The sequence below is a fragment of the Orcinus orca genome, chromosome 17 (assembly GCF_937001465.1).
Source record: "Orcinus orca chromosome 17, mOrcOrc1.1, whole genome shotgun sequence".
In the NCBI taxonomy this organism is placed as follows: domain Eukaryota; kingdom Metazoa; phylum Chordata; class Mammalia; order Artiodactyla; family Delphinidae; genus Orcinus; species Orcinus orca.
This window is the reverse complement of record NC_064575.1, coordinates 8,799,740-8,806,353: the sequence shown is the minus strand read 5'-3', so window position 1 is coordinate 8,806,353 and position 6,614 is coordinate 8,799,740. Positions and strand designations below refer to the sequence as shown.

Genomic DNA, 6,614 nt, shown 5'->3' with positions numbered 1-6,614 from the left:
GTTTTTTTGTTTTTTTTTTTTTTTGCTTCAGAGTTGAGAGATTGTGAGGAGTGATATTTATTAAGTTTTGAAATTTTGAAATTCAAGCCACAGTAATAGAAGAAGGTAGAGAGGCAGATACCTCTTTTGCTTTGTATCCTCCTTTTACACAAATATTGAAAACAACTATTTTTCTCTAGGGGGAAAAAATACAGATATGAATGGTTTCCCCAAAATGATAGAATGGATTAAAATTTGGATTGAGAGTTGGAAGACCTGAATAGTAGTCTTGACTTCAAACATTTATTTCTAAATAACTTACAGTTTAATAGCTTTTAATAAAAACTTGCATACCAAAAAAAGGGTTAAACAGGCAATCAGTAAACGACATAGAGTATAAAGGGAGAAAATTTCCTTAACCTGTTGCATCTAACTGAGGGTCCTGGGCACGAAGTGAAAAGGAAAACATGATGAATCTCATAGGTCACTATCGCTAAAGGAAAGCCCACCAATTCCTGACAACGGAAGCTGTTTCTGGTTTTTGTTTTGTTTTGTTTCCTGGTCCTAAATTTTAGAAAGAATTTTTTCTTGTGTATCTTTATATAAAAAGGCATCAAAAAAAAAAAATAAAAAAAATAAAAAATAAAAAAGGCATCAAGTTAGATTCTTTAGAAAATGCAAAAGCTCTGGGTAAAGGTTAAAGGTATTTTCTTGAACTGTACATGAGTGAAGGTAATTTTGCAGAGAGTTAATCCACTGGAGGTCAAATCAATTGCTTTGGATGCTCTACCTTGATGGAAGGAGTGACCAGATAGCTCCAGGACCTCGTCTGCTTCTTAGTCAATAAATCAGGGATTCTGATTAGATTAACTTACTAGTTCTATTATTTCTAGGATTAATTTCATTTAGACTTGCCGTTATTGTTAACATGCCATCCAATCCCAGAAGGCCATGGTATAGGAATTCGTATCATCTTCTTTTTGTCATAAAATTAACATTACAAACATATTTGAAATCAAATTATGTGCTTTAAGAGACAGGGTCTCCCATAGTACTTGAAAAATAATGCCTGTTGAATTAATAAGTGAACACAAATATTTCAAAGTTCCAACTGCCACTTTTATACTTTGTCTTTAAAAGGTTCAGATTAATGGATAACAAGTGAACTGTCTGCATGTCCTGTGAATTCTAAAATAAACAACACAGAAATCGTGCTGTAGCCGATACTAGTTCCAAGGGTAATCTAATAGCACCATAATACATGCTGCAATTTCTAGATAAATAAGAAAGTAGTTAAAAGTTAAAAAAGTAATTAAAAATAAAAAAATAATACTTTAATGGATAGTGAAGGTGACCCAAATATGCCACCCCAAAATATGCCTCTTTGGCATATTGATTATTTTGAGCTGGTTATTTTTAAGAAACAGCAGACACAGAAGTTCTGAAAACTGAATAGAAGTTACTCTTTTTTAAGAGACATTCACACTTATAAGGGGAATCTCCATCTGTAAGCCTGTCTCCTTCTCTGTACCAAGAAGAGAAGGAAATTTCGATAAACTCTCAATGGAGAAAGCAATGACTTAAAACTGCATAACAATCTTACCATTATTTACTGTGCTTTTCCGGGTAACGTTCCATAACTAGCACCCTCCCCTCTCCCAACCAACATCTTCTTTTGTCTTTAGCTGCAGATGTAATTTAAGGACTCAGCTCATGTCCCTTCAGAGAGGAAGGTAAAGATTTCACCTTGTCTCTTCCTTTCCAAATTAGCTTAGCAGGAGAAACTATTTGTGTAATTAAACTGGCTAAAATTGAATGGTTATTATAATTTTCTTTCATCTGCTAAAAAGACAAAGTTTTATTGGACTATTAGTCTACTCCTGATAAGCAATTATGAAGGATTTTTCTTTATTTCTTAAGTAATCTGCCTAGGATGCAAAGATTTTGTGTCTTACCAAAATAATTTCCTGTGCTTCATGTTGTCTTTATGAGGTGTTTGATTACTTAAAAAAAAACTGAGTCTTCTCAATATTAAAAAAGCTAATTTTTGCTCACAGTTATGTAACTTCCTGTATTTACCTTTAAAATCTTTTGTCACTTTGGTTAAACAGATAACTAAGTATTGCTTCATAATAATCAGTGATCCTATTTGGGCAAGTGTCCAAAATCTTTGATATTTTTGATAAACTTCCCCAAATTCTAAATGAAGTCTTTTTTTACCTTGAACTAACTTTGGGATTTTCCAGAAGGTGCCTGGAACATCTCAAAAGATTTGTTCTCTCTCCTTATAAAGGAGAGATGCTAAACTAATCAGGCTTATTTGATATGTCAAATTACATTGGAAGTATTGGTAAACAAGAAATAATACCAAGCCTTCCTTATGTTGTATTTGTATGCTAGTGCTCCAGAAATTATATAACATTACTAGAAATCTGATATGTCCTGGTATAATGTTATCACTTGTAATTCTAGTTATTAACTTAAAATGTCATATGTTACAGAAATAAGCAAATTTCCTTGTCAGTAGCACTATAATGAACTCTCATGAGACCTCTAATGATGGCCATTTTTAAGTCTTTTTGTCATTTACAGAAGTTATTGTTTTACTCTGCTCTTTTGAAAATGTGTTTCATCTTCAGAGATTCATGGAAAGGACTCTGACAAGTACAGGTTTCTGATACTTTAAGATCATACCATTAAACTGGGTAAGAATTTACAGAACTCAAAGGAAAAACTGGATTCATAAAATTACTAACAAGATTAAGATCAAGAAGAATTAATTACATGGGATTGAACAAATTCATGAGAATGACTATAATTTTTATGATTTTTTTTTGTTTGAAAAACTGCTGCTTCTTTAATGCTTTGTTTTTCCAGATTTAAGGAAATCTGTTCTTTTAATCTCTCTCTCTATGACTTACAGAAATCTGGTATAGTATATCCTTGTGAACAATGATGAAACAACTTTTCTCCCTACTTGATCCGTCCAGAATTTGGAAACTCTTAGTGAGTGAGTATTCCTATTACCGTGGTAAATAAGAATCTGTTCTTATAACAGGACACAATTGGAAACATTGTTTATGTTTCCATGGCTTCCATGGGAATGTCATAATTGAGAATGATATGCATAGACTCAGATATAATCAGACAGCTCTAAGGAACTAAGATTAGCTTTATGGACCTGAGGCAGGAGATAGATGGGCTCCAGGTTAAGCATTTACAACTGGCCTCCTGTTCATACCTCCTGGGGTGAGAAGAAGATGAGCTCCAGGCCCCAGGCCAGACGTTCATTACCAGCCCCTTGTTTGCATTTCCTGAGGCAAGAGACAGGCTCCAGGAATACATATTTATGAGCGGACTCCTGTCTATAATTTTAGACAGGAGATATAAGAAACAGCAGCAGGAATAGGGTACATGACCAGACATTGGGCACTTTTATGGCAGAGACAGAGAGGGGCTAAACCCTGTTAAAAGATCAAGGAAATCATCTATTTCCCATCATTGGGGCAAGGGAGACACTACACATACGCAAAAGCCTTCACAGGGTCAAAAAGGCAGGGGATGCCAGACCATAGTAAGTCTTGCTATCTTCCTCCCAGAGGCCTTGGCAATGAAACCCATCTTGACTGTGAGGTGCGTGCGCACCCAGGGGATGGTCCAGAGGCAAATTAGCCATGGGGTCAAAACAATACTATTGGCCAAGAAGAAGAGAAAGACCCGGAAGACAGCCCCTTCAAAAGGATTTAAACTTCCCAAAGGTGCGTCTCTAGTGACTCTCTTGCTTGAGTTCGCCCCTGTGTCTTTCTGCACGTACTCTGCTTTTCTAAGAAACACTTTACTTTCTTCTATACCTTCCGTCACCTTGTCAGATTCTTCCTTTCAAGGTAGACAAAGGACTGGGGACGTGGATTCTGACTGCTGGCCCCATGGTCTAGTGGTTAAGATACTGGTTTCCATCCAAGCGACCTGGGTTCGATTCTTGGTCAGGGAGCTAAGATTTTGCTTCCAGCTATTGCTCATTGCTGCTTGTCGCAAGGTGCCATTTACTGCCATCTGCATCCGAAATCAGACCCAACAAAGTCCCTTGGAAGAACAGCTTGGTACCTTGCTCACAAGGGTCACAGCAGCCTCATCATGTGAGTAAGGAAGGTCACTTCCTGGCAGACTCAGAAACCTCAGTATATTTGGGGAACCTTGAGAAGAGAGGATTTTACCCAAATCTAAGGTTATTGCAAGTGAAGTTTAATTCTGAGGTCTTGACTTGGCTTCCTAGCTTCAACGCTTTTACGAGTCCCAATCTAAGATTCTTTATGAAAAGTTCTGGCAAAGGAGATTTAAAAAACCAATGATCAATCATTATTCTTGCTGCATTTATATAAATGATCAGGCCAACTTTATTGAAACTAGACTTAGTTTGCAAACAAATTAGTGTAATTATCTTTGATAGAAATGGTTTTAGAGAGAAAAATTATGTTTCAGCAGAAACCATAAAACACCTTCCCGTACGTCACATTCTAGTCCTGTTCATTGTTTTTGAGGTTTTGTTATTTTCCTGTAACTGGATTGAATCCTGAATTCTTCTAGTTTCCTCAAATAATATGGCTAAAACTCTCCAACCTAATGTTTCCAATTTTCTCTCTTTTGACTTGGAATACTATGAACAAGAGCTGCCCTTTTCCCCAAAATCCTGCAAATGAATTTGAACAACTTAATATAAACTTCAGAGAAATCACAGCAATAGATCATGTTTAGACAACAAGCATCTTCATGTTTGTTGCTGTCTGGGCAACTCACCTGGGCATATATCCAGAAAAGACAAAAACTCTAATTTGAAAAGATTCATGCACCCCAAAGCTCATGCACCCCAAAAAGATTCATGCACCCCAAAAAGCAGCACTATTTACAATAGCCAAGACATGGAAGCAACCTAAGTGTCCATCAGCAGATGAATGGGTAAAGAAGATGTAGCATATATATACAATGGTATATTAGCCATAAAAAAAGAAGTCAAATATTGTCATTTGCAGCAACATGGATGGACCTAGAGATTATCATACGAAGTAAGTCAGACAGAGAAAGACAAATATTATATGATATCACTTATATGTGGGCTCTCAAAAACAATACAAACGAACCTACTTTCAAAGCAAAAACAGACTCACAGACACAGAAAACAAACTTACAGTTACCAAAGGGGAAGGAGGGAGAGAGGGATAAATTAGGAGTATGGGATTAACAGATACACAACACCGTATATAAAATAAACAACAAGGATTTACTGTATAACACATGGAACTATATTCGAGATCTTCTAATAATCTATAATAAAAAAATAACTTATAATGGAAAAAGAATCTGAAAAATTATTACGTGTGTGTAGGTATACACACACACACATACATCTTTCCAAGTCACTTTGCTACACACCTGAAACTAACACAACACTGTAAATCAACTATACTTCCATTAATAAAAAAGATGGCCACAAGATATCTGACACCCTTTCCTATTAAGACTGTCCATCCATTAAGGATCATGTCTTTTCCCTTCAACCTGGGAAGGAAGGTCTGTGATTGTACTGACCAGTGAAAGTGGCAGAAATGAGGACGTGGCGCCCATTTTCTGGACCTAAACCTCACGAGGCTGGAAGCTCCCACTTCCTGTCTCTGGAACACTCTCTAGGAGCTGAGCTTCCACGTGAGAAGTTGGACTCCCTTGCTGGAGAAACCATGGAGAAAGGCCTTACACCTACCGAGAGATGGGGAGAAGCCCTCCTGAGCCCTCCCTTCAAGCCATCTTCATGAAACTAAAAGGCCCGTGTAGGGAGCCTTCTTGGGTATTACACACCAGGTGTTGTCAAACTATGGCCCACAGCGCACATGCCTGATTTGTAAATTAAATGTTATTAGAACATGACCACAGTCATTTATTTTCATAATGCCTGTAGTTTCTTCCACATTTCAGCAGCAGGGTTGAGTAGTTGTCATATCAAATATGTCCCACAAAGCCTAAAATATTTACTGTTTGGCCCTTCACAAAAAATGTTTGTTCACCCCTATTCTAGACCATCCCAGACACCTCCCAATGGCCACGGATGACACCATCTAGAGCAGAAGAATCTCTCAGCCAAGCTGCCTGTATTTCTAATCTACAAAAACCATGGAGTATAATAAAATGGTGGTTGTCTTAAGCCACTTGTTTTAGGACAAATTTTTAATGCAATAATAGAAAGTTGGAACATACTTCATTACCTGGAAGTGTGATGTTATTGTATAAAACCTATGACATGGCTTTGGAATCAGGCAGTGGACAGAAGCTGGAAGGGCTTCAAGGAGAATGTTAGCGGAAAGAAAGACTTTTAAAGAGAGTGTTAGTAAAAGCTGCAAGAGCCTTGAAAAGGCTACTGGCGAAGCCTTGAGGGACAATGAAAATACGCTATTGGAGGCTGGAGAACACAGAACTCTTCTACTGTATGGGCAGAAAGGTCAGCGTCCGTGTCGCGTGTGATAATGAAGAAAACAGAAAAGGAACTGAATGAATTTGTGAACCAGGCAGAGAAGATTACAGGCAGAACAGAGAAAGTGCCAACAGGCTTTTAGCTGCCGAGGGTACGATATGAGAAGAGAGATGAACTA

The 6,614-nt window shown here is 37.3% G+C and overlaps 1 long non-coding RNA gene across 1 annotated transcript; it reads left to right on the top strand.

The window, feature by feature from the left end:
• Positions 1-3,140: 3,140 nt before the first annotated feature.
• On the top strand, positions 3,141-6,331 carry LOC125961864 (uncharacterized). Its single transcript, XR_007472949.1, has 3 exons — positions 3,141-3,187; positions 3,579-3,737; positions 6,044-6,331. It is a non-coding gene; the product is annotated as an uncharacterized LOC125961864 (long non-coding RNA).
• The last annotated feature ends 283 nt before the right edge of the window (positions 6,332-6,614 follow it).